Source organism: Onychostoma macrolepis, chromosome 09 (genome assembly GCF_012432095.1).
Source record: "Onychostoma macrolepis isolate SWU-2019 chromosome 09, ASM1243209v1, whole genome shotgun sequence".
In the NCBI taxonomy this organism is placed as follows: Eukaryota; Metazoa; Chordata; class Actinopteri; order Cypriniformes; family Cyprinidae; genus Onychostoma; species Onychostoma macrolepis.
Genome location: NC_081163.1, coordinates 5532298 through 5555840, shown reverse-complemented (window position 1 = coordinate 5555840; position 23543 = coordinate 5532298). Strand labels below are relative to the sequence as shown.

General features: G+C 36.2%; 1 long non-coding RNA gene across 2 annotated transcripts; it reads left to right on the top strand.

Annotated features, from left to right (window-relative positions):
• Positions 1 to 1524: 1524 nt before the first annotated feature.
• Positions 1525 to 13863, top strand: LOC131547193 (uncharacterized). 2 transcript variants are annotated; one of them, XR_009272868.1, is made up of 4 exons: positions 1525 to 2959; positions 7160 to 8167; positions 10391 to 10514; positions 10604 to 13863. It is a non-coding gene; the product is annotated as an uncharacterized LOC131547193 (long non-coding RNA). The 2 variants fall into 2 exon arrangements; XR_009272867.1 differs by having other exon boundaries at positions 1583 to 8167.
• Positions 13864 to 23543: the final 9680 nt, after the last annotated feature.

Here is a 23543-nt window from a genome sequence, read left to right as displayed (position 1 = left end):
TCAAACAAATTTAAAAATTAATCAAAGATAACAAGTAAACACAACATGCAGTTTTTAAATGAAGTTTTTTATTATGAAGGGAAAACAAAATCCAAACCCACATGGCCCTGTGTGAAAAAGTGCTTGCCCCCTCCTATTAAATCATGAAAGAACTGTGATTAACTACATTATTTTAGAAAGCTGAGTTAAATTTCACTAGCCAAACCCAGGCCTGATTACTGCCAGACCTGTTGAATCAAGAAATCACTTAAACAGAACCTGTCTGACAAAGTCAAGCATGTTTAAAGAGCAACACATCATTCCGCGATCTTAAGAAATTCATAAACAGATGAGAAACAAAATAGTTTACATGTATCAGTCTGGAAAGGGTTATAAATCCATTTCTAAAGCTTTGGGACTCCAGCAAACCATGGTCAGAGCCATTATCCACAAATGGAGAAAACTTGGAACGGTGGTGAACCTTCCCAGGAGTGGCCGGCCTACCAAAATTACTCCAAGAGCACAAAGACGACTCATCCAGGAGGTCATAAAAGAACCCAGAACAACATCTAAAGAACTGCAGGCCTCACTTGCCTCAATTAAGGTCAGTGTTCATGATTCAACAATAAGAAAGAGACCAGGCAAAAACAGCATCGACGGTAGAGTTCCAAGGCAAAAGCCATTGCTGAGCAAAAAGAACACAAAGGCTCGTCTCACATTTGCCAGAAAATATCTTGATTATCCCCAAGACTTTTGGGCAAATATTCTGTGGACTGATGCGACAAAAGTTGAACATTTTGGAAGGTGTGTGTCCCGTTACATCTGGCGTAAAACCAACACAGCATTTCATAAAAAGAACATCATACCAACAGTCAAACATGGTGGTGGTAGTGTGATGGTCTGAGGCTGCTTTGCAGCTTCAGAACCTGGATGACTTCCCATAATTGATGGAACCATGAATTCTGCACTCTATCAGAAAATCCTGAAGGAGAATGTCCGGCCATCAGTTTGTGACCTCAAGCTCAAGCACACTTGGGTTATGCAGCAGGACAATGATTCCAAACATAGCAGCAAGTCCACCTCTGAATGTCTCAAGAAAAACAAAATTAAGGTTTTGGAGTGGCCAAATCAAAGTCTGGACTTAAATCCAATTGAAATGCTGTGGCATGACCTTAAACAGTCCATTCATGCTCGAAAATCGTCCAGTGTCGCTGAATTAAAACAATTCTGCAAAGAAGAGTAGGCCAAAATTCCTCCACAGCGCTGTAACAGACTCATTGCCAGTTATCGCAAACACTTGATTGCAGTTGTTGCTGCAAAGGGTGGCACAACCAGTTATTAGGTTTAGGGGGCAAACACTTTTTCACACAGGGCCATGTGGGTTTGGATTTTGTTTCAATAATTAAATAAATAATAATTTTAAAACTGTATGTTGTGTTTACTTGTGTTATCTTTGATTAATATATAAATTTGTTTGATGATCTGAAACATTAAAGTGTGACAAACATGCAAAAAAATCAGGAAGGGGGCCAACACTTTTTCACACCACTGTATATATATATATATATATATATATATATATATATAATTTATTTATTTTTTCTTTTTTTTTTGCGAGTTCAGTTCCAAGCCCGACGCTTTTCTGATTGGTTTTGATTGATTTTGTCTGTCTCCTAGCTGTGTTGGTTTTGGCATTGACAGTCAAATTTTTAAAGATATTCTGTATGCAAGTTATTGTATGTAGTGACATAGTGAGTTATTATTTGATGTTAATTAGACTGGTTTTGAAGTTTGCAGATCCTCTGGCAGGGTTCATTTTGGTGCAAAGGGAGAATGTCATGCAAAAGAGGCCTGTCACTTAGTGCTTCCTCTCATTCCTCATCCTTGTCTTTACCAGAATAATCTCACAAGATATTAATTGAGGTGTCAGTTAATGACTGAATGAGTCTAAGCTGAAAACCACTGAAGACAGGAAACCTTTGACAAGAGACATACCCTGAAATTAAAACAAAATGCTTCCTTATTGAATTGTCAGATCCAAGTAGTTTCTTTTTAATAGTTAACTGCAAAAAGTACTGTGATTTCTATACGATCTGACAACGTTTCCTCACTCTTCGCTTCAGTTTTACAGAAATCTAGGTCAGGTAGAACTTTGAGAATGGAAAAACGCACCATGTAAGCGTCCAACTGTCAAATGTTTTATACAATAATATTGTCTTTTTGTGCCTTTGTCGGAGCGAAATTCATGAGATTCATCCTGCAAAGCATCAGACTCACAAATGCAGACAGCTCCTTTGTTCCAAAGTTCTCAACTGCGGACAATGTGTTCCAATTAAAGCTTTGGCATTGTTCACGGATACTCGAATTATTTGTTTCCAGTGAAGTTGTGAACACCCAGTTATTTTAATCTGTGGGGCGAATCACAAAGGAGTCTGGCTGTTCTGTCTGTCTGGATGTTCGCTGCTCCTGAAAGGAAGGTGACAGACACTTTAGTGTACTTTGTGGCAAATTAGTGAGAAACTATTTAAAAAAAAAAAAAAAATAGTACAACATATAGTATAACATACCCATCCATTTGGAGTCTCATTATCTGCTTAAACCACAAATGTGAACAAGAATCTGTGATACCCTTAAGATGCTTCCTACATGGGCAAAAGCACTCTATGTTTTAGAGCAGGATCATAAATATAGGTTGACAGACAGCTGAAAAGCTATTCAGTGATTGAATGGGCTCAGCTTTGACAGATCCACGTTGTTTATCACCTAGCCTGCAGGACTTAGAAGTAATATGTTTTAGAAGTAATATGACTTAAAAGAAGTGCTTAAGAGGCTCGCTGTGCATGACTAACAGAGCTTAAGGTGTCCACCTGTATTTTATTGGCTATTTTTCATCCCAACCAGGCCCGACTATCTTAGCCTTCCGACCCTGAACATCTGGCACCTGCAAAACAGTTATGAGGGAGAAAGAGACCGTGAACAGGTACTGCTTTCACATCGAAATCTTCAGCAACACGCACACAATTCCACCAATGTGTGTAAAAAATAAAAATCAACTAATTTTATGTGAAACCATATAGTCTAGCTTTCAGACCATCTGATGATTATGAAAGCACTTTTATTTGTTTGAAATAATCAACAGCAAAGGAAATTCTTATTTACAATGAAATATATTTACAATTACCAATACTTTCTTATGCCTTGGATTGAGGTTCTGCATTTCTAGTTCAAAAGATGTGTCCACGACTCCTCTACTAATTTAGAAATGTCATGTTAGAAATATCAACAACTGCATGGGTAATTTCTGAGAAGTTATTAAAGTATGATTACGTAATATTGTTTTTGCACAACAGTAGGTTACTCATATTTTAAACACAATATTGTTGACTAAAACTGTTCCATTCAGTACAGATCCATTGCAAAACAGAGCATTATTGTTTAATTCCTGAATGATTCAATGTTTTTGAACAGCTCACTGAATGAATGATTCAATGACTCACTCATAAAGACAGTCGCTTGTTTCCTTCTTGAATGAATCAGCCATTTTGAACACTTGAATGAATGATCAAATTGCTCAATTATTGCAGTCTTTGAATGTATCGGTTCAATAAATGATTGAATGACTCGCTCATAAATACTTGTTTCATTCATTAATGAATCTGCATTTTTGAAGGAGTCATTTTTGAACCCAACTTAATTTTGTATTGGCTCTTTAGAAAGACAAATAAGAGCTAGTTTAATGTAAACATAACATCACCTAATGTACTCTTATCAGTTATGTAGCTGGTACTGTGCATTATCAATGTGCCTCTTGAGTTGTGTTTTTGTACTGCTTTTTAGTTCTTTTTGTCCATATGTTGTTGCATGGAAAATATATTTGTGAAGATTACTTAAGATTTATTCTGTGCTTCCTGCAGAGAAAGATGAGAGCATATGGATTTGCAACAAATAAGTGTGAATAAATAATGACAGAATTTTTTCAGTTTTGAGTGAACTGTGTCTTTAATACCTGGGACTTCAGCATACCTGGTTAATATTAGTGTGGAAAGGTACACAGTTGTTAAACTGCAATTCGATCAGAATCTATCTGTCTTTCATGGACAGTGTTTGAGGAAAATAACAGTGCCTTAAATGTGAGATGTATTTTCAGCCGTCTGGACGTGGATCAGGCATGTGGTTGACATGAAATCCAGACGGCAGCACGGGGAAGGCTGCACCCTGCAATAAAATCAAATCCTGACATAGATTCTCTAGGAACAAAAAAAAAAGAGGAGATTCCTAAAAAGTTCCTTTGTGCCTTTCAGAGACCCCTGTGTCTGTCAGACTAGCCCAGCCTAGAAATGTGGGGGAAGGATCGCTGCAGACTGTGATGGAGACAGATCCGTCTGCTCGCAGCCCGCCTGCAGGATTAGTTTTAAGAACGAGGTGGAGGGTGGAAGTGGGCAGAGTGGCCTGGCGCAAAGACGCTTCCTTCGTGAGCAGCCAACAGAACGGCCTCTGTGGCCACTGTGGCATTGCCCAAATGTCTCCTCAGACCAAAGGCAGCAACCGGCTAAATTATCCAAAACATGTTTCACTGGGAGCGTTTGTCTCTCGTGCTGCAGTTCCCATGAATAACAGCACTATTCAAATATTTGAGGGATGTTGATGCTGTAGAGATATGCATGTCGCAATAACCTTGAAGGCACCTGACTTGTAAATCTAGAGACCTGAATGCATTCCTGGGCTTGTTTTGTAAGCCTGTCATAAAAGAGCCATGTCTAAGTAATTCGCATTGTAATACATGATAAGATATGCATTTCAGGCATTTAAAAAAAAAAAAAAAAAAGCATAAAAACGTCCACGGCTATGTTGCCCAGTCCAAAATGGCCACTTTTGACAGGACATTTTCTGCTCTATAACAGGGTTATTGTATTTAACTAAAACTAAAACCAAGCTTTCATTAAAATGAAAATAAAAACTTTTTTTTTTCCTTATCTAAAAATAGTGATTCTACTGACTTAATGCATTTTTCAGTAGCATCTCATCTGTTTCTATAACAGTAAAGCTGGACCAACTGAATCAATAACCAGCAAGCATGTGAAGCATTGAGGATTCAGCTTTATTTTAGTCAGCTCATTCTTGTCAATCTGGTGGTTAAAAAATAAATAAATAAATAAAACGCTTAGCATTACTTTCTACCAGTTCTTCAAATTATAATGTCAGTCACTATACTCATTTTTATTGGGTTTGTTCTGTGTAAATATATTCATTGAATCCTCATTATCCTCATTATTTTTGTGCTCAATAAAAGCTGTATTTATTTCAAAAGAAATTCTATAACGAAATAGTTTAGTAGTATAGTATTTTTAAAAAAGATCTCTCAAATAGTTCCATTGTAGCTACTGATTTAAAAGGGCAGCATGACTGTACTTTAACTGCTTTAAATTATGAGTGGTTTGTAGCTTGGGAAGGTATGGTTTCAAAGTAGCTTCCCCAACAGTGAAACCAAAAACTTTGATTGGTGTCATTTACTGCCCTCTGTGCCTCTGACCAATGGGCTTGAATTATCAGCGGTCTGTGCCCAGCTGGCAGCTCTGTATCTTTCCTCTATACTCCAGAGATCCTGTTCATTAAACAAACCCTGGGAGGGGGCAGCCGCATGGCTCTGCATTAGCTGCTTTGTTCACTGGAAAATCCACCTGGATTGTGTTTTCGCAGTCTATATATAGTCTCACCTCTAAATGTGAACCACCTGTGCTGGACTAAGACAAAATTTCCCAAAGATTTCCCAAAGCTGGCTGAGAGATGTGGTAGAAGAGGTGGCAACACGTGCACCAAGTCCAATCAAATGGCAGTTTTAACTGAACTTTCTTGCGCAGCATTATAAGTCAGTTATATTGGCAATGCTATCTCACGACCAATTTGTACGTATTTTAAGAGGTGGCTAATTCGTACGACCTCACTCATACGATTTTGTAAGATTTGTCTAAACCTCAGTGACAGGTAGGTTTAGGGGCGGGGTTAGGTATAGGTCATTCGTATAAATTCATACAAATTGTGCAACTTGTAAAATATGTACAATTTGGCAAAAATCGTATACATTTGTACGAGAGAGGTTGTATGAATTCGTACAAATTAGCCACCTCGTAAAATATGTACGAATTGCCGTGAGATCGGGCTGCAATTGGACATGACAAGACAAGTGACACCTAGAAGTATAGTTATTTGAACTTGACGTTGCTGTCACAAACAAACTTATTTTTATTGCATTTTTAACAGATCGTTTTCACTAACTTTTTCACTAACAGATCTTTTTCACTAACTGCATATGTGCGTATACTTACACATTTGTATGAAAAAAAAAAAAAAACTGCAAACCAACTGTGCAGCACACATCCTGAAAAGTGATGCCAAAACATTTTGATCGCCATCTGGTGGCTAGCAGCAGTATAGGTCATAAACCCCGACCTCTCCATGTAAACGAATGGGACTTGAGCCAAAAAAATGAATAAATCAAATTACACATGAAATAACTTTTTTCTCAAAGACTTTTTTCCCAAAGATGGTTTCCATCATTTTAGGTAGTTGCATGGATGCATGTTAAAGTGTTTTTCTAATAAGTTTGCTTTGAAATTTTTTGAAAGTTTTTTTGATACTATAAAAACAGGATGTGGTGTCATGATTGTAAGCTTGCAATTAGGTCTGCGGGAGTTTGGGCGGGATTTTGAAACCGCAGCTCCACCTCATGATCACTAATGTGCAGACTCAAGCTCCAAATGATGCAATGACAGCGGCCATACTAGGATGTTTTAGCATCAGTTTTCAATAATAGAAGGAAGTGGAAATGCGTTGTCCGTCTTTTTTTTTTTTTTAATGGTGCAAACATACATAAAAAGCAATTATTACAATTTAAAATAGCTGTTTTCTATTTGAATATATTTAAAAATGTAATTTATTCCTGCTTTTGTGACAATATAAATGTCTTTACTGTCACTTTTGATCAATTTAATGCATCCTTGCCGTGTAAAAGTATTAATTTCTTACTGTAAGAAATAACTCAACTTTATGTATTATTATTAAACCACCATGCTCCTGATTGGCGTAATGAAGTGAAAAAATGTACATAAATGGTCATTTTCTCTGAAGAATTGTGATTTAAAAATGAGAGTTATTCAATAGTTCTAAATATGTACATTTTTAGGTTTCTAATGGATGTGTGTAGTGATCCCTTTCCATTTTACAGGTAAGAGCATCACTGCTACAAATATTGATTTTGTCTTAGACCTTCTATTATGATATACAGTTGTTAAGATTAAATAAGGATTCTATGATCTAAAATGTTAAATCATATAGTAATTCTAAAAAAGAAGAAATGTATTTGTGCACATAAACATGTCAATTCTGTGTCTGCAAGTATTTACTAGTTGGTTTCTTACTGGCCAAAGTCCACCTACAAGTCTCAAAAAGCCCACCTACAAGTCTCATTCTGGTCTCTATGACTCAGGTCCCTCCTTCAATTTACTGTAAGTCTAAGGGATTTTTTTTCACGTCTGTCAGATGAAAATCGCCAGTCTGATCTCTTAGAAAAATAACAGCACACCTCTCCTCAGCAAGCTGCGTGATTTGAGGAATCATTCATGTCTGTAGCACAAACAGTGCATGACAAATTACAAGCTGAAGTTTTTTTTAAGATCACGAGCATGAGCAATATTAAATCTGATGTTTGCCATAATGAAAAAACTTTGCTCTGTTTTTTTGTGAAATCGGCCTCAACTGTAAAACTGCCCCAGCATCATCCATCACTGCCTGCCTCCTTCCTCTGCAGCTGTGCTCTGAGATTTATATCATTATTTTAGAAAAACCATGGCCAAAAGTGGAATGCTGCTGTTCTTTGTGGCATTAAATACAAGCATGTGTGCCATGACTTGTTGTGCCTCCTTTTGAGATTTGCTTTTCTTTATAGTTTGAATGAGAAAATGTGTATCGCATTGTTTTTTTGTCTCCCCTGCACACAGTTATTTAGCTACAGTCATCTGTAGCCATGTCAAAGGAGAGAGCGAAACCAGGACTGGAGGAAGAAAACCCCAAATGCACGGGTTCCAAGTCGTAGCACTCAGCAGCCATTAGGGCGATGTAAAAACGGATCCTTTGAACAAGTAAATGAGTGTTCATACGGCATCCCAGAAACGGAGACCCCACACGCAGCAGGGTGAGTCATGTTTGCTCGGCAGTTTAGTGACCTTATTACACGTCTAACAGGTCATTTATTTTTTATTTTAGTAATCACCATCCAACGACATTATTAATGTTGGAAGGACATAAAACTTTATTTATAGCCCTTCGCATTCCAATCTCTATTCACCTTCGTTTAAATTGAGTTTGATTATAGAGTGCAAGCCCGCCGAGTTTTTGCATCTATTCTGAAGCGTCTGTTTGACTTCAGCCCAGAAGTTGGCGTGACTCGATCTCAGGTGTCCACTGCTGGGACTTTTGGTAAACGTTTGGCCCGGCATCGAAAGCCAAGTTTTGAAGTGTACCTGGAATACTTTGTTCTTAAAATAGAGTGAGGCGTTACCCTCTTTCCTGCCGGCCTGTTTGATGCTGACACAAACTGATGAATTACAACTTCACTGGAAATTATGAAGACGGAGAGAAAATAGAGTCATTTTGTGTAATTGCGGTCAAACTTTGAGCAGGCCGGTCATGTGTTGGGAACTTAAGTGTTTTGGGGTGTGATTTATTTTTAGAAAGTAACTTTTTTATTCCATTAACACATTATGCTAGAACATTTCACAACCCATGTTGTCTTTTCCAAAGGCTTTTTTATTGACATTGGAATGCTGACACTATGTTGACATTGCTTCAGTCCGCATGGACACTGTATTTTATGATTCTGTTTCTTCAAGTTATTATGACGATGGAGAGGAATTTGTCTGAGCAGATCAAAGACAGACACTGTGTGAATGTGTGATTTTGGTTTTGAAACATGGGCGGAGATTCAAGAAATATCTGTTTTTGAAGACCCCATAGAATCATGTTTTCTCAAGAATGGCAAAAAATGTGTGATTTTGGTTTTGAAACTTGGGCTGAGAATGGATAATGATAAAAATCCACCCAGTGTTTTTTTTTTTTTTTTTTAAATCCCCTTTCTCAAATCAGGCTGTTCTGAGATTCCAAAATGACGTAGTCCTGCACAGGCCACTCCCAGGCCGTCTTACCTTAGACCCACCCTGAGTCTTACTATTAACGTTACTTTCATTTTTGTAGTGTATGCGCCGATCTCGATTTGCCTAAATGCGTCTATGTTTGCACGAATCATTCGCGATCCAGCTTCATTTAGAGAAGTGAGTATAAGGGTTTTTTATGAATCTTTGCAAATCGCCTTTCTTAATAATGTGCTAGTTAGCCAGTTTTGCGGCTGAAGTTTACAGTCTGCTTGTCATCCCAGGGAAGAGAGGGGCGGGGTCAGCAGAGCTCATTAGCATTTAAAGCGACATGGACTAAAAAAACAGCTTGCTGAAAACAAAGCTGATTTTGGCAGGGTAAAAAGGGTGTTTTTACACTACCATTGAGAAATTTTAACCATAGTATGTTATAGACTTTTCATTAAGACCCTAAAGAATCATATCAACTTGTGACTAAAAGCTGTGTAGTGCAGGATGAGTCATCAATATTTTTTCTTCGCTTTCTCAGAAGAAGAAAAAAAAAAAAAGCCTGTAAATTAGACATTTTAAATGTGTAGAACTGCTAAAAGTGTGTGCTTTTTTCTCCAGCCTTTAGAGTACACAATAACACAATAGACACATATATATATATATATATATATATATATATATATATATATATATATTAAATATAGTAGAGATAGTAGAGATATACTGTAGTAGACATGGACTAAAGCCACCAAACTCTTGATTTAAAAGGATCAATCCATCAATCAATAAAAAAAAGAAAAAGAAAAAACAGATTATTGATTCCAGTAACTAGATTACAAATGCCATTGTTATAAAAGATGTTTAGTCAGTTGTTTGCATGCTTTCTTATGTGTTTATTTATTTGAAACCTTTTAATAGGGTGAACTACTTTTTTCTCAGAATTACAGCTCAGAATAAATGTTAGTGAAGGTTTTGTGCATTCTTATGACACAACCAGCCAGTCAGCATCAATACAGTCAGTACAATCTAACAGCAATCAACTGAATGCCTATTTTATCCAGAACTGCAGCTGCAAGTGAGTGGATGAGTATCAGGAGTGAGGTTGTGCTTGTTTGTATTTTGCATTGTGAATTCACTGGAACTTGCAGTTTTGGCATATACCAGCAGATTCTGCCACAGCAAAAAGTGCACTGCATACATGCACGTACATACACACAAATATCACATGCACAAAATGTCCAGTGGGATTACTAGCATTCCTGCCTGTCTTTTTTCAGAAAGTTCCTCCCAGATTAAAACTTTCCTGTGGTTGGAAGAAAGAAAAAAAAAGAAAAGAATAACTAGCTCCTACACCCACCCACCCACCCAGACAGTACCATCCACACACAGAGTCTGGTGAAGGTCAGCATGTTATGAACATTGTAAACATAAACTCCTTTCGTTCAACATGACTCTGCATGCATCTGATGAAACATGCTCCATTCATTTAGGTGTGATATTCCACAGTCCAGATCTGCTATGAGATTAAGCCGCTACTGTGATTCAACAGAAACCACTAGCAACTGCACCGAGCCAACTTTTGAAACGAGGTGCGTCTATGATGTGTTCTTCCTCGGAATCCAGCACTGCCGTTCAGTGGAAAGAGAACACCGATCCGCAAATACATTAACAGGACATTGTCGCTCCGGGACTGGGATCTGACAACTTGTTGCAGGCTGTGAGATGAAGTGTTGGGATTAACCCGGTCACCATTCAGTGCTTCAGAGGAGGGCCAAAGAACGCCACTTAGGTGCTCCACCTTTGTCAGGATACTCAGCCAAAATGAGTTAATGTCCTGGAAGCTGGGGACGATTTTACCATCTGTCAGGCAAATCCGCCTGGACAGGCTGGGCTGGGGCTTTGCTGGCAGGCAGATGAGAGGCTGCTACCACCAAAGACTAATTAGTGCAAATAAGCACCTCCTGAGCTCCTCAATCCTATGACAACTCAAGCGAAAAATTCAAAGGACAAACTTGTCAAGATACAGTTAAAACTTAACTTTAATCAGTCAAAGACCTGTACAGGTCTTTTGGTCTTCATGTATTTATGTATAGCCACAAGGTTTCCTATGCTCTGCTTCTGTATGATCAGAATGTGTCATAAATATACTGTACCGTGTTGATCTCAGGACATTGCAACCCAGGCACAGGAAAACGTACCTACAGTATAATTCACTGCAGTTACCATGTGAAATTAATACTAGAGGCAGTGAAACATGAAACTACTCGTATTTACATAAATTATGATTACAGAGGTCAATAATCAATCACTAAAACTAATTTTTGCATGACTCTTTACACTGTGTTCAACAAAACAAATCAAAGCCATGTTGAAACAAGGCACAGTGGCATTTTTTAGTTAAGAAATGCATTTTCATTTCACGTTTTGTTCCAGTAACACTATTGGTCATGTTTAGAGCCAACGAGTGGCACGACAAGATTAATGAGCTATCGTATTTGAAAAGAACATGCCACCTTCATTAAACCCACCCTAAACATAATCAGTAGTGTTAACGAAAGAAAACGTGAAAAGAAAATGCATTTGCTGAACCAAAAATGCCATTTTAACTTGTTTCTACATGGCTTTAGGCTCTTTTGTTGAACTGTGAATTGCAAGTACAATGCTGTACCAGGTGAGCTACCGAGCAAGTTTACTACAAAGCCCAGTCAATAAAACACACTTTTTAGCACCACTCACTTGCTTTGAAACGGCCATGAAATGCAAAAGGCAATATAATAAAATTTTTGCAAAAATCTCACCACAGATGTTTTGGTAACACTTTACAATAAGGTGTCATTTGTTAACATTAGTTAATGTATTAACTAACATGAACAAACAATGATCAATACATTTATTACACTATTTATTCATCTTTGTTAATGTTAGTTAATAAAAATAGAGTTGTTCATTGTTAGTTCATGTTAGTTCACAGTGCGTTAACTAATGTTAACAAACACAACTTGTGATTTTAATAATGCATTAGTAAATGCTGAAATTAACATTAACTGAGATTAAGAAATGCTGTAGAAGTATTGTTCATTCTTAGTTCATGTTAACTAATGTTGTTAACTAATGTTAACTAATGAACCTTATTGTAAAGTGTTACCAATGTTTTTTTGTTTGTTTGTTTGTTTGTTTGTTTGTTTGTTTGTTTTTCATGAGCTTGAGTTGCTTTTCTTGAGTTCTTAGAAGTAATGGAATCTCTTAGTCAAAAAAAAAAAAAAAAACATAAAACATAAATTTGACCATTGTTGACACATGGAGATGTAAATATAATCTACAGTAGCTAGCATAGTTCAGATAATTTGGATTTAATATTGATGAGAAATTATTGATTTCATCTTGAGATCCTGACTTTTGATTGCAGACTTTGGAGACCCAGTTGAGATCTTTTCTGAATGGTGGTCTCGTACAGGTATTTTTATCATTATGCTGTTATAGTTTTTGTTAATGTTTTGAATTAGATTTTATTTTATTTTAATTTTTTCTGTTTTCACTTTAATTTTAGTTAAAGTTTTAGTCATTTTGTGCTTTTTAGTTTGTATTGATTTTTATTTCTTAGTTTTAGTACTTCAAGTTAAGCTAAATGAAAATGAGAAATGTTGCGTTGGCAACCAATTTAAATAGAATGTTTATGTTAACTGTAATAACCCTACCTAGATTAATAAATTGTTAAAAATGTTGTTTGTTGTAAAATCATGATACTTAATGCACTGACTAATGTTAATGAATTGAGTTTTATTGTAAAATGTATTATCATATTGCTTAATGCGGTGTACATTCCACATTGTTGAAGTACTAAATAGCAACATATTTGTGTTTTAAATACAGGGGAAACGCACATTTACTGCCTAATTACCGACGCCTGAGGAAAGCCAGAGACATGAAGGCTTTCCAAAAATACAGATAGCTTTTTCTGTGGCTGATTAATTCTTCACATGCATCCTGCCCCAGGTAAGACATAATAGGGCCTGTCGCAGCTCCAGCTGGATAATTACGGGATTGAGGGTGTTCTTCCCTAAACAGATAGTGACTGGTGAGCTTTACCACATGTTTCATCCTAAGCAGTGTCTCCATATAGTCCCTTGTGCCACTTATTGTCATTGGACATGGTGGAAATAGAGACATTGAGGGGGGAAAGAACAAAGCAGCTTTTGCTTTGAGCCTGGAGACTTTGCTTGACAACAACGCAATATAACAGCTCTTATCTCAGAATTAAAAGAGGGAGACATACGTAAAACTATTTGCGCAACTAACCATATAATTGTGAGGAAAGTAAATAGGCTTATCCTCTTTTAAAAGTAATGAAAAATGCTGCCCATATATTTTGTTGTTGATGTTAAAGGCACTTCATTGCTTTTTTAATTAAATAGAGGCCGATTTGGACAGGTTGTGTGTCATTCCATCACCTTCAAAATCCAAGAACAAAACTGTGCAAAACAAATATGACCCAAACTGCATTGGTGGTTTGTGCTGAAGTGTGTCTTTCTTTCTTTCTTTCTTTGAAATGCTGCACCCAGGGCCGCATTAAGACTGCACTGGGCCCCGGGGCTATGACTTACTGCAGGGCCCCCCATCACAATAATGATATATATATATATCTATATCTATATAGTTATATATATATATATATATATATATACTGTATATACATATATATATGGGATAAAAATCCTATTTAAAGCTTTAACTACAGTATATGTGACCCTTAGACCACAAAACCAGTCTTAAGTCGCTTAAGTCGGTATATTTGTAGCAATAGCCAAAAATACATTGTATGGGTCAAAATTATAAAAAAAAAAAAACATTTATGCCAAAAATCATTAGGATATTAAGTAAAGATCATGTTCCATGAAGATATTTTTTATAAAATTTTTGCAAAAATCTCACCACAGATGTTTTGGTAACACTTTACAATAAGGTGTCATTTGTTAACATTAGTTAATGTATTAACTAACATGAACAAACAATGATCAATACATTTATTACACTATTTATTCATCTTTGTTAACGTTAGTTAATAAAAATAGTTGTTCATTGTTAGTTCATGTTAGTTCACAGTGCGTTAACTAATGTTAACAAACACAACTTGTGATTTTAATAATGCATTAGTAAATGCTGAAATTAACATTAACTGAGATTAAGAAATGCTGTAGAAGTATTGTTCATTCTTAGTTCATGTTAACTAATGTTGTTAACTAATGTTAACTAATGAACCTTATTGTAAAGTGTTACCAATGTTTTTTTTTTTTGTTTGTTTGTTTGTTTGTTTGTTTTTCATGAGCTTGAGTTGCTTTTCTTGAGTTCTTAGAAGTAATGGAATCTCTTAGTCAAAAAAAAAAAAAAACTGAGTAATGAGCCAACGAGTGGCACGACAAGATTAATGAGCTATCGTATTTGAAAAGAACATGCCACCTTCATTAAACCCACCCTAAACATAATCAGTAGTGTTAACGAAAGAAAACGTGAAAAGAAAATGCATTTGCTGAACCAAAAATGCCATTTTAACTTGTTTCTACATGGCTTTAGGCTCTTTTGTTGAACTGTGAATTGCAAGTACAATGCTGTACCAGGTGAGCTACCGAGCAAGTTTACTACAAAGCCCAGTCAATAAAACACACTTTTTCTCAATATTTTGATTTCTTTTGCACCCTCAGATTCCAGATTTTCAAATAGTTGTATCTCGGCCAAATATTGTCCGATCCTAACAAACCATACATCAATTTCAGATGATGTATAAATCTCAATTTCGAAAAATTGACACTTAAGACTGGTTTTGTGGTCCAGGGTCACATATATTCTTGATGCACTGAAATTTGATAATTTTTATCATCAATTTCAATATCACAAATGATAATACTAGTCTAAGTAAACATAAGCTTACTGAAGACAAGTAAACAGTCACAAATTAGGCTACAACAGAACAAAGATCATAAGAAATCGACCTACTTGAAATACTTAAAGCACTGAATAATATTATGATGTATAAAAAAAAATGTACAAATAGACTGAATGGTGTCCACTGTATTCAATATACATTCATTCTTATTTATTTTACAAAAGTGATTCAGCCAAGGACAGTGAGAGATTTTCTTTCTGATGTTTGATTTACATTATTGACACAAATGGCAACATCAGCTATATTAGGCTGCTTTAGAGGAATAGTTCACCCAAAAATGAAAATTCTGTTGTTGTTCTAAACCTGTATGAGTTTCCTTCTGCTGTTGAATGCAAAATAATATATTTGGAACAATACTGGTAATCAGACAGTTGCTGGGCCCCCATAACTTCCATAGTATGAAAAGAAAATACTCTATTGGAGTCAATGGGGACCAGAAACCGGTTGCGATCATTCTTCAAAGTATCTTCTTTTATGTTGAGGAAAACAAAGAAATTCATAGAGGTTTAGAACAACTTGAGTTTAAGTATGACAGTATCTTCATTTTTGGGTGAACTATCCTTTTAAAGGGGTGGTTTACTGCGATTTCACTTTTTTCATTTTAAATAGTGTATAATGTTGCTGTTGGTGCATGAACAGTATCTGCAAAGTTGCTGTGCTGAAAGTTCAACGTAAGCGGAGATATCGTCTTTTAAAAATCAGGAAGTTTAATGCCTACAAAAACGACTCATATGGGACTACAACGAGATACTTCCCGGGTTGCATACATAATAAACCCATCAACCCCTCCCTCCAGAACATCAAAAAAGGGGGCAAAGCCATGTTCTGCGGACGCTGTAGTTCGTCAACAATGGTTAAAATTTATGTTTGATTATGTTCTTGACAATTACAATCCTAATTTAGCTCTCTGTGCTGCGTATTTTACGGAAGACAGCTTCCAGAATCTACACGAGTTCAATGCCGGATTCACACAGAAACTATTACTAAAACATGGAGCAGTTCCAACTTTAAAAACAGAGGCAGCAGTTGTTGGGCCACAACCTGCAAGTAAGATTTAATAATTTTAAATGTATTTGCATGTATAATTTCAGACGTAATGTTTTAGTTTTATCAAGGACGTAAACAAATGCCAACGCTGGCTTTAGTAGCCAGTTAGTTAAATGCTATTTCGTGTGTCTTTGACAAACGTGTACAAACATTTTGGACCCGAATTTGTAATTATGTACTAATTTTGTAAATGTATTTTCCATGTATACTTTATGACGCAATTTTTCGATTTGATCAAGAACGTAAACACAAGCCAACGCTGTTTGGTTATAGTAGCCAGTTAGTTCGATGCTTTTTTGTGTGTATAAGACAAACGTGTACAAAATTGTATGTAATCACAACAGCAAACTTCCATTCAGAAACGTTTGTAAGAGCCGTGTTTGCGGAAGTTCTGCTTGACTCTTTTCATTACCGCTTTCTGGGTCTGATTCTGGCTCAAAGTGATACGGCAATATTGACACCATTATTTACATTTGACCAGAGCACATGCAACTGTCGCCCGTAAAGGTAATGGTTTCATAGAATCAGGAAGTCAACCGGTCGTTCAAATGACAGAGGAGAAAGCGGCTTACAATAAAGGTGAAATATATGAAAAATAAGGCGTTTTTTAACAAACGAAACACGAAGACATGTTATATTGCACCCCATAAACACAATCAAGCAAAGAAAAAAAGCAGTAAACCACCCTTTTAAGATCTCATCATATCCAGGATCTCAGATATAACACTACACATGCTTTATCTTTAAATATTAACGTTCATTTAAGACACAAATAACTGTGTTTACAAGGATCCTCGCAAAGACGAGAATTTTTGACACACAGCGGTGTATTTGAACATTTAAGCACAACAAGGAGCGAAAAGTTTATTCAGTCGCAATAGGAGCAGATGCGTGCCGTGCGAAATCAGACTGAAACCGTCTTAATGCACGCATTTACCAGAATAAATTCTACCCCACTGCTTAATGTTCATTAACAGTTTAAACCATTTGATTTAATACCTGCTTAAAACGCATTTAAATGATAAGTTTAGCCTACATCTTAATGCGCAAAAAGATTGATTATCTCCCAACCCTTAAATGAATAGCCTATATAGAGTTTGTTCAAACACAAAACTGTACATCCAGTTAATAATCAAACTAACCTAAAATCTGTGTGGACGATGAGGATGATGCTGATTGTTTTTTTGTTTTTTTTCTGCTCTGTGCAGAATAAAAAGTGGACTGCTGTTCGCGGTCCACTCGCTGTTCCAACAACTTCCACTCCATCATTAGCTTTAGTAAAATAACCCAATAGCTGGGGATTTTACTGACTAACTTGTGTTTTTTTTTCTGTTCTTCGTATTTGGAGTTTTTCATTTTTTGAGGCCCACTCTCTCAGAATTGCTGACATTTTTACTTATCGAATATTGTTCTTTGAGCGACCATTTCCATATTACTCCAGAACGCAGTGAAGAGTGGAGGTGAATGGAGAAATACTGGGCAGCGATCACCTGATAGATATGTGCACATACCGTTCAAAAAAGTCAAATATAGAATAAATGCATTTGATTGGTAAACCAAATTCAGACTTTACGCTTCAATCTCAAATGGTAATGCATGGAATTTACGGAAAAGCTCAACTAAATAACAGCACTAATAAGTGGGGGGGCGTTGTGGCTTTGGCGATCGGCGCTCCAGTCAATCTACCCTACAGCCAATCACGGGCCCCCTCCTTGCTCGGCCCCGGGCTTCAGCCCCACCTAGCCCAATGGTTAAAACGGCCCTGGCTGCACCCATATAAAAAGACTAAATGTATTTGAAATGTGTAATAAATATATGTTGAAAAATGTGCAGTATAAGGATGTATGTTTTCGAAATAGAAATTATTTGTTTAAACCTTTAAATGCCTAAATATATTGCGAAATGTACTTTTTAATCTTAAAATACTATTTGGTACTGTATATGCAAAATGTATTTTTTTATTATTATTTTTAAATATATTTTAAGTATTATTATAATATATCCTAATATTGTTATAACATTTCGGATTTCTTAGTTGATAACATATATTTAAAAAATGTCCAAAAATATGTGAGGAAATACAAGTATCTAAAGCTTACATTAAAAAAATCCAAATCTTTATTAGCAATATATTGTGACCTTTTTTTATATTTTAAAAATATAGTGTATGTGAAAATAGATACATTTGCCATATAGGTTAAAACAATTACAACTTTTTTTATATACTGTATTGAGTAGCCGTTTGTTTCCAATGTAAAATCTCGGTCCTGGAGCAAAACCACTGATGTAGTTCATCCACTGAGCCGAAAGTCCAGGGTTGCCATAACCTCATCTCTGGCCAAATGTCAAGTATGTAAAAAGGAACATTTCACTCAATGGCATGCATGGAAAAAAGCAAGAATGGATGAGGAGAAGTAATGAAATAAAAGATCGGGGCCAAGCGCGAGAGAAAACTCAAGGGTTCTTGACCATGCAGCCACACTGTGCTCATTGACTCAAACATGCAATAGGTGTGGCACAGTGGCAGAGAGCGGAAACCAAAACCAAATGGTAATAAGTTCAGATGGAGCGAGGCCTCTGTTGAGCCAGCCGAACGAGGGCTGTAAATCATGCAACTGGGCGTGTTCCGAGCAACTTCAGGACCGGCACTCACTCGTATACCGCAGACGGAGAGCCAGACACAGGAAGAAGGACTACGGGCAGTGCCATGACTGAAGTTCACGGGTCTCCGATGACAAACTGTAATGGAGAGAGACGCTAACCAGTATCAGCTGCCGCAGTGGCACCCCGACCCGGCCGAGAGAGACATAGGAGGCCCGTTGTACGGTTTGGGTTGATCCAGGCGAACGGGCCGTTAACTGCTCAGGGAGAGGGAGAACAGCCATACAGCTGTGCCAGTGTGACTTCTCGTTTTTATTTGAGAACACAGAAATGAAACTGTAAGAGACACAACGGTTCTCAAACACCTCAAACTACATAGTATATGAGAGATTCTCAACTCCAATCCTGAAGATTATGGTTTTGAGTAGCAGCTAATCAAGGTTTTTGTTCCAAACAAAAGTGTGTTCCTCAAGTGTGTTTAGGAAAGTGTTAAAGGGATTGTTCATTTACTCACCCTAATGATGTTACAAACCAGAATGAATTTCTTTCTTCTGATACAAAAGAAGATATTTTGAAGAATGTGGGTAACTAAATAGTTGATGGTTGCCACTGACTTCCATATTATTATTATTTTTTTCATACTGCAGAAGTAAGTGGCTACCGTCAGTTTGGAACAATTTGATGGTGAATGGCATTATCCTTTTAAAACATGGACACTTTTGTTGTTCATTTTAAAATCTAAGATCATTTATTTAAGTTTTTACCAGGGATTTTAAAATGCATAATTGCACCAAAAGAACCAGGGTTATTATTGTTAACTAAACTGAAACTAATAAAAATAAAAGATAAAAATTAAATAATTTGAAACGTATTTGAAACTTTGTTATTTCAAAATATGAACAAAAATTATAACAGTGTATAAATGATAGTAAAATAACAGCATTGCGCCTGGTATAAACCACAAAAAATTAAAAAATTAAATAATAATACCGTATTGACCCGAATATAAGACGATGTTTTTTCCTTGGAAATACATCTGAAAAAACGTGTTCGTCTTATATTCAGGGTCTAGACTTTGACATGTCAGTAATACACCCACAACAATAGGTGGCGCCAAAAACGCATAAAACCAGCGTGCCATGAAATATGTAAAGTTTTTTTTTACAGTCTATGGTAATGTAATGTGTGTTGTAAAGATCGCGAATGAAAACAAATGAAAAAGAAAAGCTTACAGCAGCATGATCGTGACTGTCATGTTAGCCTGATGGGACCAAACTTCCTCTGTAAGTGATTTTAAAACATAAGACAGTACCCAGATTTGAAGACTACAATAAGATTTCACGTCTACTGATAATAACATTTTGGTAGGCTACTATGAGTTGGATAACCTAATTGTTATATAATTCAGATGGGCTACCTGTTATTTCAATGGTATATCAAAATTCATGTCATTGTTGGTACATTTTACCAGTATTTACCATACTTTCAAAACAAAAATTAGAATTGGAAAAATATGCAATATGAAAATAATTTAAGAATAAACGTGTTTTACAGAGAGAGAAAAAAACCAAACAAACAAAAAAACAAGATTTGGTTTTCAAAAAGCCTTTTTCCAACAGGTACATCTGGAAAAAGGGGGGTCATCTTATAATCAGGGTCGTCTTATATTCGGGACAATACGGTAATAACATGGCACATGTTGTTTCATCGTTCCATTTTAGTTTTAGTAGGTTAAAGCAAGGAATGTCTTATACAGTATGCATTGCCACATGGAGTTCCAGAGGAAAACACAGGTCTGAATATATTCTTATATACTTGTGTAGTGTAGTTTCTAATTTAGTTGCATAACAACTGGTGATAAACTTTGTTGTATTTACTTGCTAAAGTCAATTTTTACTCATATATAGTGCTTGGAGTACAAGTTGGGCTCAAACCACTATCCATTCATGCCTCTCTGAATAGTTTTAGTATGTCAATGGCTATAACTGTTTGACTGTATTTGGTCTTGGTGGTCTAGATCTGTTTCGCACGATGATGCAGAGCAAGTATGGACTTGCTGCTGCCAACAGACTGCTGTGAACATGGAAGATATGCTGCTGCTGATGCATGAATATGCATGCAAAAATCCCTTAGCTTGCAGATCTAGACAGGTGGTGCTGGAGGAGGTGGAGGGTTTCAAATGAAGTCTTATAGCGTACTGCAGCACCAGTTTACAGCGAACACAACCAGATTATTTAAAAAGCAAGCAATCTTAATGGTAACTCAATCAGCTGAGACCTATCAGTGTATGATATGTATTAAAAGATGTGATTGCTAGCAGACTTCATGTAAAGGATCTTTCAGCTGTGCCACCTAGAGTTTCATGACTGAACTAGATATGTGTCATATACACTGCCACCGCTATGGCCAATTTTGTCCCCAGTGCTTTGTTATATTTTCATTTTCATTATAAAGTTTTCATTTTATTAGTGGGTGTTACAATCTGGCTGTCATTTTGGTTAGTAATAGAATGACGTTTTATCATTTGTTCAAATCAAAAGTTCACTTGAGCACTTTCAACAAGATCAATTGCTACCTTAAATCACTGTGTAATAAGAACTTAAATGGAGATATATTATCACTCATTATGCTATTGGAATTATTTTATGCAGTTTATTTCCAATCATGATGTTTTCAATAAATTACGAGCACTGAACTTGAAATTCTCTGCCGCATGCTGGATTTCTGGATCAATACGTCATATAATCCAGTGTTTCCCAACCCTGTTTCTGGAGGCCCCCCAACACTACACATTTTGGATGTCTCCCTTATCAGAAACACCCTTTTAAGATCTTGGAGTTCTTTACTAACAGGCTAATGAGTTGAATCAGGTGCGTTTGATTAGAAAGACATCCACAATATGTGCTGTTGGGGAGCCTCCAGGAACAGGGTTGGGAAACACTGACATAGAGCACGTTTACTCGCACAGTCCTATGCCGAATATGCCAAATGACCCAACAGCATTGAAGGTCACGTAAACGCCTTAAACAGTGTAATTTTATCGGGTAAGGGTCAGTTTATGTAAAACAGTTTATTGCCTATAACCCCAAATTCATACAGCATGTAAACTCCTTTACTGGCCTACTCATGTCTTTTTTGTTTGTTTGTTTTTCATTTTGCTTGAGTCTGTTTACCTTTTTATTAGTTCAAAATTGTCAGTTACTTTTGTCATTTTATTTCATTAGCATAGCAAAATAAAGTTGTCATTAAAAAAAGTTGCAAAAATGTAACAATTTTAAGATTTCAACAAATAACCCAATAAGAGCAAAGGTCACATAAATGCCTTAAACAGCATTTATGTATGTATGTATGTATGTATGTATGTATGTATGTATGTATTTAATTAATTAATTAATTATTTATTTATTTATTTATTTATTTATTTATTTATTTATTTAAGGGATTCTGACACTTTTTTGTTTACCTTTTTTAAATATGTCAAAACTTAATTGTATTTTTTATTTATTTATTTAGCATTTGGGGGGTTTCATTAATTATGTAATAATTAACTATTGTAATTAATTGATTTTGTTTTTTATTTAATCCAGTAGCTTTGCAAAATAAAGCTGTCACTGCAGACTTACTTTGAATCATTATGGTACTTAGCAAAAGTGGCAAAAATGCAACAATAACAACAACATCCTAACAATGTTTTACCATTTTAACAAAGCTCTTCCTCCACTTGAAAATTGTTGGCAGTAGTGTTAATATAGTGCTCAATAGCCAGAGTTCAGACAGCTGAAGTTTTGTCATGCTGTAGGATCTTTGATCTTTAACCAGGAGAAATAGGGAGTTATGAAATGCATCATCCAGGGAGAACATTTTTGGAGAATACACTGGGCAAAGATCTCATCGCATTTTTGCAAACGGCTCACAAGCTGACCATAAGACGCTTAAATTTACGATCCTTGTCTAACTGTATTTATCATACGAATCAAGAGCTTTACATAAACCCTCATGCTTTTAAAATGAAACCTATCATTTAAAGTTACTAAACACAGTGGCTTGGATATATCAAATAAACAAGTGGCTTGAAATCAGTCAAACCCAAGTTATATTAGTATTTAAAATATTGCTCATGGATGGGGAAAGTTAACACTGAAAACCAAGTTTGAGCAACTCTGGAGCGGGTGATTGATAAATTAGACGGCGCTGAGCCAGACTGGGGTCATGTATGTGCCAAGTAAACACAGTCTGATCCCCTGTGACCTCTCATGATGGAGGAAAACGTAATTTCTGTTACAGACACAATAAACGTGATGCGTGTAAGAGTTATTGGCCGTTAACGTATGAATCAAATTCTTGCTGTGACAGTAAGCAGATGTGGTGGATAACTCTGTTTTATAGATAAAGTGAGTGCTTCAGACAAGTGTCTGCTCTGTAGTAAACTCACAATGAGAACATATTGACAGAGGTCAGCAGCAGTGAGGGTGTGAGAAATGCTCCAGTGTTTGCAAAGGTCTTCTGGGGCTCTTGAATGTGAGGAAAGTTCTGCACGTAATCACTGGAACACAAAAGATGTGGAAATGCTTCCACAGAATCAAAGTTCTTGGTAGACTGGAAACAACCAAGGCCAAACTTCGGGCCCTGTCCCAAATCGTGCACGTGGTGTGGACAACATTGGATGTTTGTCTCCACCTATTTTAAGCTTTTGCCAACATTTAGCAGAGATGATGATAAATTATTGCAAATATTTATCTAACCATCTCAGGTGTTTTGTTTACTATGATTAGAAATTCTTATTGTATTTTGCATTGTATTATTGTATTTAATTTTATTTATTTATTTTTATTTGTTGTTAATAG